The sequence below is a fragment of the Zingiber officinale genome, chromosome 9A (genome assembly GCF_018446385.1).
Source record: "Zingiber officinale cultivar Zhangliang chromosome 9A, Zo_v1.1, whole genome shotgun sequence".
NCBI classification, from domain to species: Eukaryota; Viridiplantae; Streptophyta; class Magnoliopsida; order Zingiberales; family Zingiberaceae; genus Zingiber; species Zingiber officinale.
In genome coordinates, this window is record NC_056002.1 from 60607176 (window position 1) to 60630181 (window position 23006).

The 23006-nt window shown below is 38.8% G+C and overlaps 1 long non-coding RNA gene across 1 annotated transcript; it reads left to right on the forward strand.

The window, feature by feature from the left end:
* Positions 1-20850: 20850 nt before the first annotated feature.
* LOC122021118 lies at positions 20851-22680 on the forward strand. Its single transcript, XR_006122453.1, has 4 exons — positions 20851-21386; positions 21457-21641; positions 21726-21871; positions 22621-22680. It is a non-coding gene; the product is annotated as an uncharacterized LOC122021118 (long non-coding RNA).
* Positions 22681-23006: the final 326 nt, after the last annotated feature.

Consider the following 23006-nt stretch of genomic DNA (forward strand, 5'->3'; position numbering starts at 1 on the left):
ACCGAGTGTGCAGGAGAAGCCTAGACAGGTCGACGGGCTAACTTGATGTCTGGCACGAAGTCCAAATGGGTTGACTGGACGTTTGGCACGAAGTCCAGCTAGGTCGACGGGCTAACCGGATAGCTGGCACGAATTCCAGATGGGCCGAAGGGCTGACCGGATGTCTGGTAGGTAAGTGAAGGTAAGTCACTAGAGGGGAGTGACTATGAGGACGCATTCTTGGGAAGGGAATATTAGGCGTCGATCCGACTTAGACCCATTTCAAATATCTAAGTCAAGATCGTGACTAGAGCCCGGTCTTGAGAAGATCAAATCTAGCTAATACTCTGCTTGATAACTTTAAACTGTGTTAATACTTTGTTTTGCAGGATAATATTATTTTCATTTTTCCTCAGACTAACTCTTTCTTGCAGGAGAAGGATTTTTTGGAGAAGAGTGGTCCGGGCACCCGGAAGGGATCCGGGCGCCTGGAAGTCCGAGCGCCCGAGAGGGATCCGGGCGCCCGAAGGTCGTTTTTATTTGCAACGTCATTTCGCTACGTGGAGCACCCTAGTTGGCTCGTCTACGTTATATTCAGGGTGCCCTGGAGGTTCCAGGCGCCCTGAACCTCCTATATAAGGAGGGTAAAGGCTGGAGTCATTACAACAACACACAAACTACTCTCCTATGCTCCTGCAACGCTGTGAAGGCTCTTCAACAAGTTCTACTTTTCTGTTTCTTTTTAATTATTGTCAATTTTCCATTTCTAATTAATTCTTGTACTTTAATTCTATAATTACCTTTCGAATAATTAGTGGTTGCCCATCAAAAGCACCCTTGTGTGTGGGCCTTGGAGTAGGAGTCGACAAAGGCTCTGAACCAAGTAAAAAATGACCTTTGTTAGCGTTGATTTATGCCTTTGTCTTTACTTTTCCGCTGTGCGCTCTACGCTTTTTTTTAATCGCTATTCACCCCCCCCCCCCCTCTCTAGCGAAACTCTTCGATCGAACAGGTATAAGTTTTCAGTGCACTTAATTGTAATCATTTCTTGTAATCCTATTTACGCGATTATAGTCGTTGCCCAAAGTAAACGCTCAACAAGCGTGGGCCTTGGAGTAGGAGTCACCCTAGGCTCCGAACCAAGTAAATACTTGGGTCTTTCTGTGTTATGTTCTTGATTATTCCGCTGCATTACTCGAGAGTTTTTCGAAACGAAAAGTGAAAGCCACGAGCGCTATTCACCCCCCCCCCCCTTCTAGCGCATTTCAATCCAATAATTGATATTAGAGCAAGGTCACTTTGATTTGGTGCAACCACCAGTCAAGCACATTTTCGTGGTGTTTTTTAGTTTTTTGAAGTCGATCGGAATCAGTATTCTTGCCGCCTTCCGATCAAATTTTTTTTGTAATCAAATTCTACTCTCGAAGTCAGTGCAACACCACTCGAGATCATATTTTATTTTTCTTTTAACCCGCACTACTAATCCAGGATCAAGTCCTGGGATGAGCTTTTCTATTTTTCTTTGCGTAGTTGATTTCATTTTTATGGCACTCCAAGAAGGCTATAGCACTGCTCGCCCACCGCTCTTCACCGGAGAAGACTTCGGCTACTGGAAGGGATGGATGGAGTCATACCTTCAGACTCACTTTAAAGTCTAGGTAATCGTCAAAACTGGGTCGAAACTACCAACTGACGGCACCGGTAAACCAATACCATACGAGAATTGGGGCGTAACTCTGATAAAGAAAGTAGAAGCCAACTCCAAGGTGACCTGCACCCTCCAATGTGGACTGACGAAGGAGGAGTTGAACCGCGTTGGCCCATTCTCGAGCGCCAAAGAACTATGGGAGAAGATGATTGACTTACATGAAGGAACATCTGACACAAAGGTAAATAAGAGGGATCTAATTCTCAACAAATTATATAATATAAAATTATAGGAAGGTGAGACAGCTAGCCAGCTCCACTCCTGAATACAAGATCTACTGAACGGACTCCACGTAATCAGACAGAAAGTGGAGAACCGTGACATCCTAAGGTATGCCCTAAACGTCTTTCCAAGGAACACCTTATGGGCATCCATGGTAGATGCTTACAAGGTTTATAAGGACTTATCTTCAATTAAATTAGATGAACTATTTGCTGAATTTGAATTACATGAACAAGTTAACACACAATTGATCGAAAAGGGTATGGCTTTGATTGCAGGTACAAGCAGATCGCGCGAATCAAAACCAAGACGCAGAACCGAACCAGAGTTCGAAGAAGAATCAGATTCAAAAGATGATGAAATTGTTGGATCGAGATGCGCTAGAGGGGGGGGTGAATAGCGCTCATGGCTTTCACTCGGTTCGGAATCGTAAATCGTTCGATTAAACACTTGAGTAACGCAGCGAAATAAAAGAGAAAAACAACACAAACACGAGGGTATTTACTTCGTTCGGAGCCGAGCTCGACTCCTACTCGAAGGCCCATGATCCTTGATCACTTACCGTGGGCAACAACTAATAGCTCGAATAGAATTACAAGTGAAGTACAATAATCAATAAGAAATGATTAAATTATACCGACGACAATATGAATAACTGAAGATTCAGAGCTCCGGGTCGTCGGGGGGTCATCGCAGCACTTTGGGATCATATCGTTAGCATCTAGTCGCAGAAGAATTGCTTGGAATGAGTTGTTTTGAGCTGCTGGTCGAGACCCTCTTATAAAGGGTGTTCAAGGTGCCTTCATTAAGCTCCAAGGCACCTCCAACCCAAGGTTTTATCCCGATTAATCTGTTGTCGATCAAGCTTTGACTACTGCTCATTATCCACCTCAAGGCACCTCCAACGCCACTCCAAGGTGCCTCCAAGCTGCGGTCCAAGGCGCCTTCAGTCCCCATGAAGGTGCCTCCAGCTCCTCTGGATAGCTAGCTTCGGCTTGCACCCGAGGCGCCTCCAAGCTCCATGGAGGCACCTCGGACACTGTTCATCCGAGGCTAAGTTGTGCTCCTTTGGTCCTGCAACAAGTGTTAGTCCCAAACACATACCCTGCAAAACCAAGTTAGCATAAAACAATATAGATATGATAATAACAGTCTCTGGACTGTCCGGGTCTGACTTCGGATTTCCGACCGGAAACCCTAGGTCGACCCGACGCCTACTGTTCCCTCTACGGGGAACGCATCCTCACCTACTCCACTCAGGAGATTTACCTGATGCCAGTGCGATCCTCCAGATCGACTGGACTTTTGCTCGATGCTCGATGCTTCCAGACTTTCTACTGGACTTCCGCTTCCCGACTGGTCCAGTCTTTCACCTGGTTCGCGACACCAGAACTTTCCACCTAGGGTTACCCCCCCCCCCTAGGACTTTTGCCTGAAGCACTCGACCCACCAAGACTTTCCGCATAGGGTTACCACCCCCTATGACCTAGGATTACCACCCCCTAGAGTTTTCACCTTGCCTAACCGCAGTTAGGGCTTTTGCCTAAGTACACTTAGGACTTTCCTGCAAACTCATTCAAACTGTTAGACCAAAAAACACCTTAACTTTGAATCCTTTGCCATTATCAAAACTCAGTTCGATCGTCGGATGCTTCCCGTACCAACAGAAATTACCGTCGAGCTCGTGAAACTGGTCCGGAAGATGTGCAAGAAGATGAAAAAGGCAACTCAAGTAAGATACCGGAAAGATTAAATAATAAATATTATTGGACGAAAAATCTTATTGGATTTTTCAGGAATTTTTAGAAATTTTTTAGGATTTAAACGGAGTCTGTATGACTCGTTTTGAGGGGATGAATCAGTGGGGCTAAACGGAGCCTGTTTGGAACACCGTTTGAATGGGAGTTGATTAAGGAGTAAACTTAGACTTTAATAAAAGTTAACCTAAGTTATAAATAATTAAAATTTTCCTTGTAATACTGATTTCTTCTCCTTTTCCCGAAATCCCCCGATTCTTCCCTTCACTGTTTCTTCGCGTCCCGATCCTCACCTCTCCACCGGCGATCCTCTTCCTCTCTCGGTGTCGCCGGCGCAAAGCATCCACCGGAGCTTGAGAAGGAAGCAAGTTGCCGATGCTTCTTCCTCTCCCCTCATCTTCCTTTCTCTCGATATCTCTGTGCCCTAGACTTGCCGATGCCGATGCCGAGCCTCACGATCTCTCTCTCTCGCGCGCGATCTCATTGCCGTCAGTCACCACGACCGATGCCCCGATCACCACCGAAGCTGGCTCGTCGTCTGATGTTGCTGTCTTCAGATTTCTTGATGTCGTTGATCTTGATTCGATGCCAACGTGCTGTCGACTCCGATCAACTCACCGCTGGTCAAAAAGAAGAGGATATGAACCCTAGATTTGGTCCCTTGTTACCTCACCCGTGTGTTGTGGTTTCAACCACTGGTGCCTATGTTCGAGCCGTGTTTTTTTGTTGTCGTCTACACTGCCGCCGGCCATAAGCACCAGGTGCTCGCCAAGAGTCGACGATAGAGGTAGGTTTCCTTGGCTTTTTCCCGATTCCATGGTTTGTCGATCTCCTTCCATGCTCTGTTTCCTCCTCAGACACACCACTGGATTGTCATTGCATCACCTACCTCTCCTCGCGTTCCCGATCGTTGGATACTCATGGGTTGGTCATCCTCTTTCAGCCATAAGAAGGTATGAGGGTAGTTGATTCTTGTTTCCTGCTCGATTGTTGCCACAGCTAATCACCAAGGGCAATTTGTTACCTTGCGGAAATCTTGAAGGTAATTGATTAACCATAGCGTTAGGTTTGGGCGTTTGATTTCTGTAGTGTTGATTGAGGCAGTGGCAATTTGTGTGCATGACAGGTGTTTGATGAATTGCCTTAAGCCTCTTGTTTCCTCTGTGCCGGACCAGCTATGTTTGGTGGGTAATCTCCATTTCCTCCATAGTAGGCAATAAACCTCTATCGATGGTTGTGTATCCCGATCAGCCACTTCCAGATTGAGGTAAGATTGGTTCATTCATTTTCTTATTGTGTTTAGTAGCTGTTATGGATATGGTGGATTGATTCTCTAGTGGACAAGGAAAGGTTCCAACAGATCATTGATGAGGTATATACTTCTGATCATTACTCCGTTGTTGGTTAAGATTTTTTATTTGGATTGGGGACTTTGATTCAAGATAAGCTATGTGTGGAGTTTTGGTTGTATTTCTATAATAGTTAGTGGTTAAAGAATTGTATCGGATTGTGTTGGAGATGTTGTAATAGGTAGTTATTTGGCTAATTGTGGATAGGTTAGTTTTGAAGATTTATTTCTTATCTACATTTGTTTGGATTAGTGTAGATGGATTGTAGGGATTGATTTAAGGTGTATTGGATCGAAGTGGAGCATTGTAGATTATGTTTGGTTTTAGAAGGAGTTGGATTAAGGATGGATTTATTATCGTATTGGATTTGGATCATTAGGTGGAGTTAAACATGATCATTATTGGTATGTGTTGGATTGATTGGGGTTTGTATCGGGTTGGAATTTGTGGATATGGTGATTGGTTGATATAGATTGTTATGTGATCATTCTTTGGATTATTGGATTGATTGTTGGTTGGGTTATCAGATATGGTGGTTAAGGATAATTTGGGGGATTAGTCAGGGAGCATATTTGAGTGGAGTGATCCTATTGGGTTAGAGATTTTATTTGCTATTTAATTCATATGAATTTAGCTAAATAAAATATAAATATATTGATTTCTACAGGACTTAGATTCGGGACGAGCGTCTCGACGCGGGATTACTTGGCATGATCTATATTTAAGGCGGGTATTTCTTCTTTGACCTCTATGTAGATTTTCTTGTACTTAGTGCATGGTTATTATTGGATGAATTAGGCTGTTTTATCTTATATCATGATCGGTTGCTGTTTTTCCTGCATGATACTTATGCTTGACCTTTGTGATGATCTATTTAATTCATATATAGTCTCAACTCTTGATATCTACTCTATTGTGATTACACGTATAGAGTATGTCTTGTAGGGATTGTCGGATTGTTGGTATTACCATGCTGATTGGGTATATGATGTGGATTGTACATAGGTGGGTATGTGTTATAGGAGTCATCTTGTTGACCGTGCATTTATATGTGGTGTGTACATACGTATTTGTCATGTACTTTTGGAGGAGTTGTGTTGATTGTATATTTGGGGTATATACATATGTCTGTCGTGTTTTTATTGGAGGATACATGTTGATTGTACTTATATTTTTGTGTACATGTGTCTGGTGGGATTATTGGAGTTTTGGTTGATTATACATGTGTAGTGGGTACATATGTTTGGTGGGATACGTGGAGGTATCATGACGATTGTACTCATGTTGGAGGTATTTATGAGGTTTGGGGTTGTTGCTTGGATGATGATTATATATATATATATATCATGTTCATCATTCATTGCATCTGATGACCATTGTCTCCCTTGTGGTGAGCGAGTCATCAGTTGGTTTGGTTTAGCGTCGCACACTCGGCCACTCATGGGTAGTGGTAGCTAGAGCAGTTGTCGCTCGTCCTGTCGTGCCACCCGGTCACAAGGTTTAGTGAGATCTGGCGTTGTGAGCAGTCAGGGACCCTGATGCTATGTAGCTAGATAGCTATTAGCGGACTGTCCGCCTCGACCACTATATAGTGGGCTGGAGGGTAGTACAGTCGTCACAGACCCAAGCCTCTCGGCCATACAGGGGTCGTGGTATCTGGAGAGGTGGCGGGGGTGACCATGGAGCATGCATGCACTTTTGCATATGATGCGCGGTGCATCTGGGGGTTATATTTTCATACATGCCTAGTAGATACTAGTTGCATGTGATTGTCGTTGTTGCACTTGATTGAGATATGGTTGTTGCATTTGGTTGCCATGCTGCATACATGTCATTTATTTTACATGTATATGCAGTTGTATTTATATTGCACAGGTGTCACGGGTATATCTGTTGCAGATCCGGTGAGTTTACTGATCATTGTACCATGTGTCGTTTCCAGATTGGGTATGTATTTGCCATTATGTCAGTAGCGGTTTGTGCAGTTTGTATGTCAGTTATGATTATGTTAGGTATGTTCAGATGCATTGATTATGATAGTATGATCATGTTCTTATTCCCTACTGAGACTGTATACTTTTGATCTCCATGTTTTATTTGTAGACCGTGCACTGTCTTTTCTATTCCCCGCTGAGTTACCTATACTCACCACCGCATGTATACATTTATGTTTTCAGGTATCCTGTAGATGGTTGGTGTCGCTCGGAGTATCCTGTCTGCCGGGTCCTACGTCACATCCGAAGATCGTGATTGTTTTCTTTTGTATATTCTTTTCTTATTTTTGGCATTGTATTTGTGTATAGCCATGTGGCTATCCTATGGTTTTGGTGTTGTATTTGTGTTTAAGTCATGCTGGCATGCATTGTATTTATTTGTGTTGTGTGGGCTTTCCTTCGTTTTTCCGCTGTGTTTTAGTACAGCCGTGTGGGTTGTTTTATATATAACTGCATGGTTGTGATTGTTTCATTCTAGCCGAGTGGGTTGTTATTATAACTGTGTGGTTGTGTATATAAATATTCCAGCCGCATGTGGCTGATGTATATTTTGTTTGTAGTGATGCTTCATATTGTCACCGGTACTGGGGAGATGTTGTCGGATTTTTGTCTGACAGGGACTCCTTTGGGGGCGTGACAATTTTTGGTATCAGAGCAGGTATACGATACTTGCTATGCGTTTTGGATTTTTCGAGATTTATCTGATACCAATTTAGTGGTATCAGAGCAGGTACGATGCCTGTTATTCGTGTTTTTGGATTTCGTGATTCGATTTTCTTGATGTGACTTTTCGGGCTTTGGGACCAGGCAGCAGCAGGACATCTCCAGGCTATAGGAGGTATGTTTGCATATTGTTATCATATATTTCTGTTGGTATGTGTATTGTTGTCCATGATGGTTATGACATGTATTAGTACTCTTGTTAGTACCTGCCTATTTGTTTGTAGCATGCATTGCATGTGTTGGTTCAATCACTGATCACGGTTGACCTACTGGGGATCAAGGATTACAGTCTCAAGGGATTTCCTCATATCATACTATTAGTAGTTTTAGTGTCTGTTACTACTAGTTGGTTGAGAGTCAGAGTCACATACCTGTCTCTATTATTATTAGCTGGATAGTGGATGATATCTGTATGCATATATTGACTCAGTTTGTATTAGTCCGGTTGGTTAGATCAGTTTAGGATTGATTTACCTGATCGACTTGTGCAGTGGTAGTTTGATTTATCTTAGTTGGTTTTGTACTCCTATTGTTCGGATTAGTAGAGTATTAATTTACTCATGTTGGTTACGTTAGTAGATTACCCTCGTTGACTTGGGTAGTGGTGGATCGATTTTACCTTAGTTGATTTTGATGAGGATTGATTTACCCTTATTAGATCAGTTAGTTGACGACCGATTTAGTTAGTAGTTCGATCATTAGAGTATCGTCATACTCTATTTTTAGAGATTCTGATCTTTAGGGTTACTTGTGCTTGGTTAGATATTTGGGAGATACATTTGAGTACATGACTCGTACCGGTGTAGAAAGGACTGAGTTGGCCATATACCATTATCGGCTTAGTCAGTCTATAGAGGATCGATGCATCCTATTCCATGGGGACTTTGACTATGGATTGTCTGTACCTGATTGGGTGACTTAGAAGGTACATTAGGATAGGATACTCCACTGATGTGGAAAAGTGTAAAGCTACATGCTTAACACTTATGAGATATAACCGTTATTATGGTGTATGAGTTGGAGAGTACATTCGGACATATGATTTGTTCTGGTGGGAGAGAGTTGAAGTTAGCTGCTTAACCTTTACGTGACCCGGTACCACGTGAAGGGAGAAGCAGGGAATGCTTTTTGGAGATTAGGTCATCACTTAGTGATTTCCTTGAGGTGTTTGGAGAGAGAGTAGTTCTCTACTTCTTTCGTCAGCACGATGGATATTAAGGCGATGACTAGTAGACTCGTCTAACGTTGCTCCATGGGAGATCCTGACTCATAGAGCTATCGGATGTAGTTAGATATCTTTGATGTACCTAGTGATCTACGACCTGTAATGATACGGAGGTAGTGGTATTAGTTGAGTAATACCTAGAATTTTCTATCATAACTAGGTATAATTTCAGATGATGATCTTCGACGGGTAGAGCGTCGATTGACAGATATTTTGATCAGCTATTCAGTTGTAGCATTCCTCTATCTTTGTGTTCATTTCTCGATACTGGAGGTTTCTGAACCTCCGGGTGGAGCAATCACAGTATGATGGGGGTACAAGACAATGATTAGACGACTCAGCTAATATTGTCTCTATCAGGTAGCTCAAAACCTTGACCACGTGATCATTGTACTAGGTCTTGTAGGCTATATTTCAGATTGGAGGGTTCGACCTTTTTATCAGCATTTCTCGATGGACATATATAGGATGATTATGAGGGTGGTGGAGATACTCTCTTGATAGGTAGACTCTTAGTCAGGAGATTGTGTGAACCTTTGACTTTGGATTGATATTCTTTTACTATGGATATATGAGTATCTAAGAGGATGAGATTATGAGATTTGGCAGACTTTTTGGATACGTTTAGTTTGTTGGTAGTGGGGGTTGAAGGTTGGATATTTTCCTTTTACTCTATCTTTGTTTAGGGGACTATCTGGTTTGATTGATTGATGTTTAGGATGATTTTGATTAGTGGATGTGTGAGATCAGGTGTGGTGATATGTTGTCCTTTGATGATCTATTAGTAGATATTTGACTTGATAATCTATTAGTTATGTTGGATGCTGATAGAGACATGAGGAGTAACACTTGTGTGATATTTATGGATTTATAGTTGGTGATCAGATCACAGATTTGTTGGGGATCTTACGGTTGAGTGTGCTTATTGTATGGATAATATGAGTCTTTGGTGTTACCATTTGGGCATACCGTGCCCTAGATGTTTTCATGGACTTGATGCACTTGGTATTCTTAGGGGGTTAGTGTTGGTTGCTACTCGGAAAACCTAGAGGTTCCACTGTACAAAAATTTTGTACAAAGGTCTGAACCTTTTCCTAGCTACCATGTGTTCTTTTAAATTAAATTTTGGATCGCCTGTGGAACTTAACACGTTTGATCCAAAACTTAATCTATTCGTTCTTTTAGGTTTTGACTTGGGTCTCCTGCGGAACTTAACACGTTCGACCCAAATCACCTTAAGTTATTAATTCCATTAAATATTAATTTCCATAATTGGTTTCCAGTACAGACGTGGCGAGGCACATGGCCTTCTTGGATATGGGAGCAACCACCACCGACTAGACAAAACCTTTTATAGAAAGCTAATATTTAATTTCCTAAAATAACTTTAGGTTAACCGAAAAGAACAATCAAATCATAAGGAAAAGAAAAAACAAAAGAACACAACATCGAAAAACATATTCGAAATTCTAGAATCGTAAGCCTCTTGTATTTGGTATTATTTCCATAAATAACTAGTATGATGCGGAAAGAAAAATTACTAGTTATACCTTGTAGAAAAACCTCTTGATCTTCTACCGTATTCCTCTTCTAACCTCGGACGTTGTGTGGGCAACGATCTTCCGAGATGAGAACCACCAAGCACCTTCTTCTTCCTTACAAGTTTCGGCCATCAAAACTTCTCCTAGGATGAAGAGGTTCGGCCACCACCACCATGCTCCAAGGGATGCTAGAAAAGAGGCTTCTTTTCTCTCCTTCTTCTCCTTCTTAGATCCGGCCACCAAAGCTATCTCCACCATGAGAAGGTTTCGGCCACACAAAGGAGAGGAGAGGAAAGAAAGGGCCGACCACACCCAAGGAAAAGAGAGAGAAAAATAGAATAGAGTCGTTAGCATGAAGCCTCCTCTACCCCTCTTTAATAATCCTTGGTCTTGGCAAATAAGGAAAATTTAATAAAACTTCCTTAATTCTTTTGCCATTGAAAAGGAAAATTTATTTAATTAAAATAATTTTCTCTTTTCAAATTATAATGGTCGACCACTCTTCTCCCCAAAACAAGGAGAGTTTTAATTAAAACAAAAATTAAAACTTCCTAATTTGTTTCTAGAAATTTATAAAAATTTCTCAAATAATTTAATCCCTTCATGATTGGTTAATAAAAGAAATTTTATAAATTAAAATCTTTCTTTTAAACATGTGGATAATTTTCAAAAGGAAAGTTATCTCTAAAATTAAAATCTCCTTTCAATCTACAAATAAGGAAAGATATTAAATCTTTTCTTAATCTTTTGTAGAAACTAATAAAGAGAATTTTAAATTTTAAATTTTCTTTTAAATCATGAATATAATTAAAAGGAAAGTTTTACCAAAATTAAAATCAACCTTTTAATCTACAAATAAGGAAAGAGATTTTAACTCTTCTCTTAATCTTTTGTAGAATCTTATAAAAGGAAGGATTTAAATTTTTAAACTCTCTTTTAAATTATATTATCCACATAAGAAAAATTTTAAAATTAAAATTCCTTTTTATTTTAATAGGGCCGGCCACATGAATTCACCCATGAACATACCCATGGCCGGCCCTAGCTTGGTCTCCAAGCTAGCTTGGCCGGCCCCTATAGGATGGGTAAGAAGGTGGGTATAGGTGGGTATAGTACTCTATAATTAAGAGGCTACGATAGGGACCGAGAGGAGGAATTGGTTTTGGTCTCCCGATAAAATTAAGCATCCCGTGCTCGCCCCGAACACACAACTTAATTTTATCAATAATAATTCATTCCACTAGAGAACTATTATTGAACTACCGCACCAATCCCAAATTACATTTTGGGCTCCTTCTTATCATGAGTGTGTTAGTCTCCCTGTGTTTAAGATATCGAATGTCCACTAATTAAGTGAGTTACTGACAACTCATTTAATTAATATCTTAGTTCAAGAGTAGTACCACTCAACCTTATCATCATGTCGGACTAGGTTCACCTGCAGGGTTTAACATGACAATCCTTATGAGCTCCTCTTGAGGACATTATCAACCTAGTATCTCTAGGATACAGTTTCCTTCTATAATCAACAACACACACTATAAGTGATACCATTTCCCAACTTATCGGGCTTATTGATTCATCGAACTAAATCTCACCCATTGATAAATTAAAGAAATAAATATCAAATATATGTGCTTGTTATTATATTAGGATTAAGAGCACACACTTCCATAATAACCGAGGTCTTTGTTTCTTTATAAAATCAGTATAAAAGAAACGACCTCAAATGGTCCTACTCAATACACTCTAAGTGTACTAGTGTAATTATACAGTCAAGATAAACTGATACCTAATTACACTACGACCTTCTAATGGTTTGCTCCTTTCCATTTTGGTCGTGAGCTACTGTTTATAATTTATAAGGTACTGATAACATGATCTTCTGTGTGTGACACCACACACCATGTTATCTACAATATAAATTAATTGAACAACTACATTTATCACAAATGTAGACATTTGACCAATGTGATTCTTATTTCTAGATAAATGTTTTATACCAAAAGCTAGGCTTTTAGTATACATTCTAACAATCTCCCACTTATACTAAAAGACTAAGCTGCCATATTTACTACCATACATCTGATTCCCATGCCTTTCAAAAAGCTCTTGCCTTAAGGACCTTAGGTTATCATCTGATGCAATCTAGGCGACAACAACTTCTCCTCGTTTATACGATTTCTCGTATTGGGTGGTACTTGCGTTCTATTGTGTTTACTTGCCTTATAGACTTATGGTTTCTTCGAGTTTGCTACTGCACCAATATTATTACAATAAATTGTAATAATCTTTGGACAAACCAGAAATCATATCTAAGTATATCTTGAGGTTATTGAGTCATTCAACTTTTATGGCTACCTCAGAGGCTTGTCATATACTCAGCTTCTATGGTGGAGTCCAGAAAAATACCTATGCTTATCACTCTTCCATAGTTATGACTTTTCCTCCTAAAGTAAACACAAAACCCCGAGGTCGACTTATTATTGTCTCTATCCGATTGGAAGTCAAAATCCATGCAACCCACAAGGACTAAATTAACTGCCTTGTAAGCTAGCATATAATCTCTAGTGCCTCTAAGGTACTACAATATATGCTTTACTGTAGTCCACTATCCTTGTCCAGGGTTTCTTTGATATCTGCTAACTATGCTCTTGGCAAAACAGATTTCTGATCTCGTGCATAGCATACATTAGGCTTCCAATAGCCGTAACATAAAGAACTGCCTTTATTTCCTTTATCTCCTTTGATGTCTACAGAGACATATCTTTAGATAAAGTTACTCCATCCTGAAAATGTAAGAAACCTTTCTTGGAGTTTTGTATGCTTAAAACGAGTAAGGATTTTTCCAATATATGAAGCTTGGGATAAGTAAAATATTCTTTTCTTGCGATTCCTTATTACTTTGATCTCAAGAATATATACATTCTCCCAAGTCCTTTATATCGAATTGTTTGGACAACCATACCCTTACTTCTGACAATATTTTGATATTGTTTCCAACTACCAAAAATGTTATCTAAGTATAGTACAAGAAATACCACCACGTTTCCATCACATCTTTTGTATACACAAGACTTATCCGGTTACTAAATCCATAGATCTGGATTACTTTGATAAATCGGATGTTCCAAGACCTTGAAGCTTTGCCTCAGTCCATAGACTGATTGAGCCTGCACACAAAATGCTCTTAGCCCTCTGCAATGAACCCTTCTGGCTGCTTTATATGGATGCTTTCTTCAAGACTTCCATTAAGGAATACTGCCTTGACATCCACTTGCCAAATAGATAAAAGAATCCGGATAGACTTAAGCATGGCTACCAGTGAAAAAGTTTCCTTTTTCATTAAGCATTGCTTTGAAAGTTTCTACCTTCCTATCTATCCCTCTTTTCCTAATATAGACTTTTTTACACCCAAAGGCTTTTACACCATTTGGTGGTTCTACAAGCTTCCAGATTTTATTAGAATACATATATTCTAATTCTTTTATTCATTACTCTTTGCCAAGATGCTGCATCTTTATCTTGGAGTGCTTCGTCATATGTCCGGAGATCAGGTTCATGTCCTCCAGGGATCGAGTCCATAAACTCTCCCAAAACATGAATCTTTTAAGGTTGCCTAACAACCCTCCCACTACGACGAGGCACTATCTGCAATTGTGTATCATTTGTGATACGTGATGCAGTTTTCTTGTGGTATCTCATCTTGTACAGTTGGTACTAGATTAGACATGTCTTTTATTATTTCCTTAAGAACAAATTTTCTTATGGGCACATGATTTATTACATAGTCCTTTTCTAAAAATCGATCATTGATGCTAATAATGACCTTCTGATTTTTAAGACTATTAACCTACTTTTATTTATCTAGGATAACTTACAAACAAGTGAACTCCTATCCAACTTATCATTGTCTCTCTATAACATATGTGCTGGATTTCCTGAATCTGAATATGCTTCAAAATAGGTTTTCACCTATTCAGCAATTCTATATGAATAGAGAGTTCTAACTTGGAAGGTACTATGTTCACTTTCATTTTCAGAGTTTATCCTTAAAACAAATTTGGTAATTTTCTGAATAACTCATCATCTATCTAATTATTCTATAAGAGTCCTTTACCTTCTTTCTACTACACCATTCTGTTGGGGTGTACCAGATGCAGTTAGTTGGGATTGAAATCCAACTACTGATAAGTGACTCCTAAAATCTCTCAAGAGGTACTTGCCACTACGATCTTCCATAGTGACTTTTTACTTTAACATTTCTCCGCATCAACCTTGTACTCTTTGAACTAATCAAAGTACTTAGTCTTGCGGTACATTAAGTAAATTTATTTGTATCTTGAATAGTTGTCTATAAAATAGACAAAATATTCAATACTACCTCTTGTCTGGATAGTCATAGGATCACACAAATCAGAACGAACCGTTTTCAACATATCTTTGACTCCATACCCCTCGGACTTAAAAGCTTCTTGGTTATTTTCCTTCCAAGTAAGACTCGTAGGTTGGAAAGATTTTCACTACTAATGAACCCAAAAGTTCATCAGCTACCAATGAATCCTACTCAAGTATAACATAGCTTTAGATGCCAAAGATATAATTGGTTCATTTCTAAAGGTTGCTTTCTCTTAAAATTAAAAGATGTGTTACTAATTTCCATTTGTTGCATTGTGGGAGTTATTGGATTATAAATTGTCAACCATCAACCAGAATAGATAACTTCCCTATTTTTCTTGATAACAACTTTGTTATCAAAATAGACACAATATCTATAATAGTTTAGAAACTGAAATCAGGTTCTTTCTAAACTTGGTACGTAAAGACAATTACTTAAAATCCATATTTTATTCTTATCAAAAGATAAACATCTCCCACTGCAACAGCTACCACTTTTACAGTAGTGCCCATGTGGACGGTGATTTACCTTTCATTTAGTTGTCGGGTTTCCTGGAACCCTGCAATGAATTGCAGACATGATTAATGGCATCTTGTATCTACACTCCAGGTTCTGGTAGATAACACCACTAGACATGTTTCAACTAATGAATTAAATACACCTAAATTGTTCTTAGTTCTAAGAAGACAGTCTACCTTAATGTCCAAGTCCTATTTCCAATCATTACAATTGGGACTACTAAGTCTTTTTCTATAGTATGACTACTAGTGATTGTCAAATATTTAAATCCTAAGAATCACAAAAATATTTGGTCAAGATCAACTCCTTAAAAATCCCCATGAATTTTGTATGCCACGATAGTGTGGACGTATACAAAATTGAAGAGGAGATTTTATTCATTAATTTTATTATCTCGTCAACTTTACTTTATGACGAATAAAATTAATAGTTGATCTGTCTTTGATTAAATATTTGGTCAAAAACTTTTGAATTTAAAAATATTGATTCCTCAAACAATATTATTTAAATTCACCAACACCTCAAACACCGTGAATTTTGCATGCCACGTTAGTGTGGACGTATACAAATTCAACATTTGTAAAAGGAGGGTTTTAACCCATTAATTTTATTATCTTGTCAACCTAACTTTTTGACAAATAAAATTAATAGTTGGTATCATTTGGTCACACAAATAATAGCAGTGACTCCGATGGGGAGGATACTATTAGATGTGTCTAAGTGTATACCATTACTTAACACTAAGTCCATTAATAAGATTATGCCCCTTCCGTTGGGGAAGATCACACGCTCTTAATTAACTTCCTATAGTCATCCAAAAATGGAAGTCTATTCTAGAGATCCACAAACAAGCTCATCCGTTATGGAGGAAGGCACTCAGAGCCAACGCGCAAGCTTGTTTGCATCACTTACAAACCAGTAATGGAGACCATGAGATTTACTTAAAAATCCCTCTCCCACTTAGTTATTTATAAATGAGGAATTTTAACTATGCTAGCTTACTAAATATGTAAACTAACATGCACACATAAAAGCAATAAATAGAAAATTTAATTTTCAACTATTATGGCTTTTATCTCTAGTTGTCCTCCGTGTGTTGTCATCCCAAGCTGCTGCCATATTTGGCCACTGCCACCGGGTCTAGCTGTCGCATCTATCTTGCTCCTAGTTCCGCTGCGCCTCTGGTCCTTAGAAGGTTCCACGCTTTGCAAGATTCGATTCGCGACATAAATAGAATTTTACATTTTTGATCCTATATTCCATAAAAGGAATGTACATGTATCTAGATCAAAAATAAAATCCTAATAAAACTAAATACAGCTCATGCTGTATTTTATAATACAATCATGCACATACATATAAATACCCTTGACATGTCCAAGGGTCCAATCACACACATAATAACTAAAAGCCATAATAGTTGGATCCTGCATCCACAAAGTTAGCACATCCTACTATTATCCTGCCTAAATTATGTATGACATGTGCATAATTAAACTAATACCAAATACATAGAGGCAAAACCCTAGCTCTGATACCAATTATTGGTTGCTACTCGGAAAACTTAGAGGTTCCACTGTACAAAAATTTTGTACAAAGGTCTGAACCTTTTCCTAGCTACCATGTGTTCTTTTAAATTAAATTTTGGATCGCCTGTGGAACTTAACACGTTTGATCCAAAACTTAATCTATTCGTTCTTTTAGGTTTTGACTTGGGTCTCCTGCGGAACTTAACACGTTCGACCCAAATCACCTTAAGTTATTAATTCCATTAAATATTAATTTCCATAATTGGTTCCCAGTACTGACGTGGCGAGGCACATGGCCTTCTTGGATATGGGAGCAACCACCACCGACTAGACAAAACCTTTTATAGAAAGCTAATATTTAATTTCCTAAAATAACTTTAGGTTAACCGAAAAGAACAATCAAATCACAAGGAAAAGAAAAAACAAAAGAACACAACATCGAAAAACATATTCAAAATTCTAGAATCGTAAGCCTCTTGTATTTGGTATTATTTTCATAAATAACTAGTATGATGCGGAAAGAAAAATTACTAGTTATACCTTGTAGAAAAACCTCTTGATCTTCTACGGTATTCCTCTTCTAACCTCGGACGTTGTGTGGGCAACGATCTTCCGAGATGAGAACCACCAAGCACCTTCTTCTTCCTTACAAGTTTCGGCCATCAAAACTTCTCCTAGGATGAAGAGGTTCGGCCACCACCACCATGCTCCAAGGGATGCTAGAAAAGAGGCTTCTTTTCTCTCCTTCTTCTCCTTCTTAGATCCGGCCACCAAAGCTATCTCCACCATGAGAAGGTTTCGACCACACAAAGGAGAGGAGAGGAAAGAAAGGGCCGACCACACCCAAGGAGAAAAGAGAGGAAAAATAGAATAGAGTCGTTAGCATTGAAGCCTCCTCTACCCCCTCTTTTATAATCCTTGGTCTTGGCAAATAAGGAAAATTTAATAAAAACTTCCTTAATTCTTTTTCCATTGAAAAGGAAAATTTATTTAATTAAAATAATTTTCTCTTTTCAAATTATAAAACAAGGAGAGTTTTAATTAAAACAAAAATTAAAACTTCCTAATTTGTTTCTAGAAATTTATAAAAATTTCTCCAATAATTTTAATCCCTTCATGATTGGTTAATAAAAAGAAATTTTATAAATTAAAATCTTTCTTTTAAACATGTGGATAATTTTCGAAAAGGAAAGTTATCTCTAAAAATTAAAATCTCCTTTCAATCTACAAATAAGGAAAGATATTAAATCTTTTCTTAATCTTTTGTAAAAACTAATAAAAGAGAATTTTTAATTTTTAAATTTTCTTTTAAATCATGAATATAATTAAAACGAAAGTTTTTACCAAAATTAAAATCAACCTTTTAATCTACAAATAAGGATAGAGATTTTAACTCTTCTCTTAATCTTTTGTAGAATCTTATAAAAGGAAGGATTTAAATTTTTAAACTCTCTTTTAAATTATATTATCCACATAAGAAAAATTTTAAAATTAAAATTCCTTTTTATTTTAATAGGGTCGGCCACATGAATTCACCCATGAACATACCCATGGCCGGCCCTAGCTTGGTCTCCAAGCTAGCTTGGCCGGCCCCTATAGGATGGGTAAGAAGGTGGGTATAGGTGGGTATAGGTGGGTATAGTACTCTATAATTAAGAGGCTACGATAGGGACCGAGAGGAGGAATTGGTTTTGGTCTCCCGATAAAATTAAGCATCCCGTGCTCGCCCCGAACACACAACTTAATTTTATCAATAATAATTCATTCCACTAGAGAACTATTATTGAACTACCGCACCAATCCCAAATTACATTTTGGGCTCCTTCTTATCATGAGTGTGTTAGTCTCCCTGTGTTTAAGATATCGAATGTCCACTAATTAAGTGAGTTACTGACAACTCATTTAATTAATATCTTAGTCCAAGAGTAGTACCACTCAACCTTATCATCATGTCGGACTAGGTCCACCTGCAGGGTTTAACATGACAATCCTTATGAGCTCCTCTTGAGGACATTATCAACCTAGATCACTAGGACACAGTTTCCTTCTATAATCAACAACACACACTATAAGTGATATCATTTCCCAACTTATCGGGCTTATTGATTCATCGAACTAAATCTCACCCATTGATAAATTAAAGAAATAAATATCAAATATATGTGCTTGTTATTATATTAGGATTAAGAGCACACACTTCCATAATAACCGAGGTCTTTGTTTCTTTATAAAATCAGTATAAAAGAAACGACCTCAAATGGTCCTACTCAATACACTCTAAGTGTACTAGTGTAATTATACAGTCAAGATAAACTGATACCTAATTACACTACGACCTTCTAATGGTTTGCTCCTTTCCATTTTGGTCGTGAGCTACTGTTTATAATTTATAAGGTATTGATAACATGATCTTCTGTGTGTGACACCACACACCATGTTATCTACAATATAAATTAATTGAACAACTACATTTATCACAAATGTAGACATTTGACCAATGTGATTCTTATTTCTAGATAAATGTTTTATACCAAAAGCTAGGCTTTTAGTATACATTCTAATAGTTAGGTCATTTTTCATTGTCTTCATTGATGATGTTATGATCTATTCCTGATCTGAGGTGGGTTACGTACACTATCTTAGCATAGATCTAGAGATGTTTCGACGGGGACATCTATATGCGAAGTTTAGCAGTGCGTATTGTGATTGTCTTTTGTGAGATTACTGAGACACGTGGTGACCAGTAGGAGTATACCGTGGATCTACAGGAGATAGAGGCTGTTAGCAGTTGGGAGTAGTCGTAGTTTATACCGGAGACTCGTTGTTCCTTTGGTCTGGCTGGATATTACTAGAGATTGATTGAGGGTTACTCCAGCATTATTATGCCGTTGACTGGACTGTCTAGGATTGGTATGGAATTTTCCTGGATAGATGCGTACGAGATCAGTTTCAGGAGTTTAAGCGAAAAGCTGTTAACCGCACTATCCTAGTTATGCTTTCTAGTGTAGACGGATTTGTACTCTACACAGATGTATTGTACCTAGGATTTAGTGCAGTTCCGATGTAGCATGAGCAGAGTAGTCTTGTGCTGGTAAGTAGAATTCTCAGGTAATGAGAATGAAATTCTTTATCTTCATAGGAGATTATGTGTGTTTCCGAGTCATTTCTTATCCGGGAGGAGTTACTGCGGGAAACACTTTGATCTGGATTTGCGATACATTCGAGTGACACCTGATGTGTGGAGACATTGGAGCACTCTTATTGGTGAAACGATATGAAGAAAGACATCGCGGATTTTGCAGTTTGATGTCTATTATGTCAGCAAGTGGCGGCTGAACATCAGAGTTTAGTAGGATTGTCTCCGTTGATTAGGATATTAGAACGAAGTTGGGAGCATGTTTTGATGGATTTTGTTGTGGGATTATCCAAGACATGGAGAGGATATGATGGTTTAGGTAATCATTATTGGGTGATGACTTTTCTCCCTAGCTATTGATTTGTGGGTCAGATTCTTTTGGATTGAGTATTAGGATTATAACCTAGAGGGATTACCGGACCTTATGGTATATCTCTAAGTATTGTATTAGATGAAGATCCCTGAGTTGACCAGTAAATTTGGGGACCAAATTTTGTTAGTGGGGGAGAATGTAAGATACCGGAAAGATTAAATAATAAATATTATTGGACGAAAAATCTTATTGGATTTTTCAGGAATTTTTAGAAATTTTTTAGGATTTAAACGGAGTCCGTATGACTCGTTTTGAGGGGATGAATCAGTGGGGCTAAACGGAGCCTGTTTGAAACACCGTTTGAATGGGAGTTGATTAAGGAGTAAACTTAGACTTTAATAAAAGTTAAACTAAGTTATAAATAATTAAAATTTTGATTTCTTCTCCTTTTCCCGAAATCCCCCGATTCTTCCCTTCACTGTTTCTTCGCGTCCCGATCCTCACCTCTCCACCGGCGATCCTCTTCCTCTCTCGGTGTCGCCGGCGCAAAGCATCCACCGGAGCTTGAGAAGGAAGCAAGTTGCCGATGCTTCTTCCTCTCCCCTCATCTTCCTTTCTCTCGATATCTCTGTGCCCTAGACTTGCCGATGCCGAGCCTCACGATCTCTCTCTCTCGCGCGCGATCTCATTGCCGTCAGTCACCACGACCGATGCCCCGATCACCACCGAAGCTGGCTCGTCGTCTGATGTTGCTGTCTTCAGATTTCTTGATGTCGTTGATCTTGATTCGATGCCAACGCGCTGTCGACTCCGATCAACTCACCGCTGGTCAAAAAGAAGAGGATATGAACCCTAGATTTGGTCCCTTGTTACCTCACCCGTGTGTTGTGGTTTCAACCACTGGTGCCTATGTTCGAGCCGTGTTTTTTTGTTGTCGTCTACACTGCCGCCGGCCATAAGCACCAGGTGCTCGCCAAGAGTCGACGATAGAGGTAGGTTTCCTTGGCTTTTTCCCGATTCCATGGTTTGCCGATCTCCTTCCATGCTCTGTTTCCTCCTCAGACACACCGCTGGATTGTCATTGCATCACCTACCTCTCCTCGCGTTCCCGATCGTTGGATACTCATGGGTTGGTCATCCTCTTTCAGCCATAAGAAGGTATGAGGGCAGTTGATTCTTGTTTCCTGCTTGATTGTTGCCACAGCTAATCACCAAGGGCAATTTGTTACCTTGCGGAAATCTTGAAGGTAATTGATTAACCATAGCGTTAGGTTTGGGCGTTTGATTTCTGTAGTGTTGATTGAGGCAGTGGCAATTTGTGTGCATGACAGGTGTTTGATGAATTGCCTTAAGCTTCTTGTTTCCTCTGTTTGTGCCGGACAAGCTGTGTTTGGTGGGTAATCTCCATTTTCCTCCATAGTAGGCAATAAACCTCTATCGATGGTTGTGTATCCCGATCAGCCACTTCCAGATTGAGGTAAGATTGGTTCATTCATTTTCTTATTGTGTTTAGTAGCTGTTATGGATATGGTGGATTGATTCTCTAGTGGACAAGGAAAGGTTCCAACAGATCATTGATGAGGTATATACTTCTGATCATTACTCCGTTGTTGGTTAAGATTTTTTATTTGGATTGGGGACTTTGATTCAAGATAAGCTATGTGTGGAGTTTTGGTTGTATTTCTATAATAGTTAGTGGTTAAAGAATTGTATCGGATTGTGTTGGAGATGTTGTAATAGGTAGTTATTTGGCTAATTGTGGATAGGTTAGTTTTGAAGATTTATTTCTTATCTACATTTGTTTGGATTAGTGTAGATGGATTGTAGGGATTGATTTAAGGTGTATTGGATCGAAGTGGAGCATTGTAGATTATGTTTGGTTTTATAAGGAGTTGGATTAAGGATGGATTTATTATCGTATTGGATTTGGATCATTAGGTGGAGTTAAACATGATCATTATTGGTATGTGTTGGATTGATTGGGGTTTGTATCGGGTTGGAATTTGTGGATATGGTGATTGGTTGATATAGATTGTTATGTGATCATTCTTTGGATTATTGGATTGATTGTTGGTTGGGTTATCAGATATGGTGGTTAAGGATAATTTGGGGGATTAGTCAGGGAGCATATTTGAGTGGAGTGATCCTATTGCGTTAGAGATTTTATTTGCTATTTAATTCATATGAATTTAGCTAAATAAAATATAAATATATTGATTTCTACAGGACTTAGATTCGGGACGAGCGTCTCGACGCGGGATTACTTGGCATGATCTATATTTAAGGCGGGTATTTCTTCCTTGACCTCTATGTAGATTTTCTTGTACTTAGTGCATGGTTATTATTGGATGAATTAGGCTGTTTTATCTTATATCATGATCGGTTGCTGTTTTTCCTGCATGATACTTATGCTTGACCTTTGTGATGATCTATTTAATTCATATATAGTCTCAACTCTTGATATCTACTCTATTGTGATTACACGTATAGAGTATGTCTTGTAGGAATTGTCGGGTTGTTGGTATTACCATGCTGATTGGGTATATGATGTGGATTGTACATAGGTGGGTATGTGTTATAGGAGTCATCTTGTTGACCGTGCATTTACATGT